The sequence below is a fragment of the Panulirus ornatus genome, chromosome 51 (assembly GCF_036320965.1).
Source record: "Panulirus ornatus isolate Po-2019 chromosome 51, ASM3632096v1, whole genome shotgun sequence".
NCBI lineage: Eukaryota > Metazoa > Arthropoda > Malacostraca > Decapoda > Palinuridae > Panulirus > Panulirus ornatus.
The window spans coordinates 2,025,001-2,026,109 of NC_092274.1; positions in this window are offsets into that span (position 1 = coordinate 2,025,001).

Here is a 1,109-nt window from a genome sequence, read left to right on the forward strand (position 1 = left end):
AAGGGGCAAAGAGGTGAGGCCAGGCCCGATATGGCAACACTAAACAGCTGCTAAACTCCTGCCCGACATCAAACCACTCTCAACGTTGCAAATGGCCGGCCATTTGTGGCTATCTCACCTCTGTTGAATGTTCTCTCCAAATGCTTGCCACACGTCCGCTCTCTCTCCTATCAAATAGTGTATAAATGTTTTTCTGTGCGGAATACTGTCATGACACCGAGATAAGACCCTTCGTTATATGATTAACGAAGGTATTGTGCGCGATCACAGGGGGAGAGCTCAAATGGCAACCTTGCTCTGGGCTGGCGGGAGTGTTGCCATATATAGCGCTGTATCGCCTCATTCGACCGCTGGTTTTCAACGCCCCCGGAGCCAAACTACGTCCAGAGCGTCTTTAATTTACGTCACCTTTACGACGGTCGACCGTGTACGTGTCCCTTGAGCGCCTGGGTGCAATATACGGCCGCGGGAATTTATATATGCATGAAGATTGTCCGTATATGGCGGCGTGTGGCGGGTTGGGTCAGTCTCCATACGGTACTGGAGGCAGGGTTGCCAAGGCCCTGACGAATGGTATCGCAGTGTTGCCCTCACCCAGTGTTGCTAGAAATGAAAATAATAATAATAATAATAATAATAATAATAATAATAATAGTAATAATGATGATAATAATAATAATAATAATAATGATAATAAATAATAATGGCCTTATTTACGCATATCCAATCTCTAGTATCATATAATAGTAATAATGATAATAATAATAATAATAATAATAATAATAGATCCGCCTTGTAACACATTATTATTATTATTATTATTATTATTATTATTATTATTCATTTGTTTACCCGTCCTACAGTAGGGTACAGCGAGGCTCAACGCCATTATCCCACCTTTAAAACCTTAGTGCGACGGTACGACCCTTAAAATCGACGGTGCAACTCTTATATTGACCCGATCTATGACCTGGCCCACAAGGGTCAGATTTCAAGGCCAGGTCGTCGTATCGTTGCCGTGCGGGTATGGGAATGGGCGGCGAGTTTTGTGGCGGGGGGGGGGGGGGGAGCAGGATATATGGGTGGCAGAAAGATGGACACACGGACAA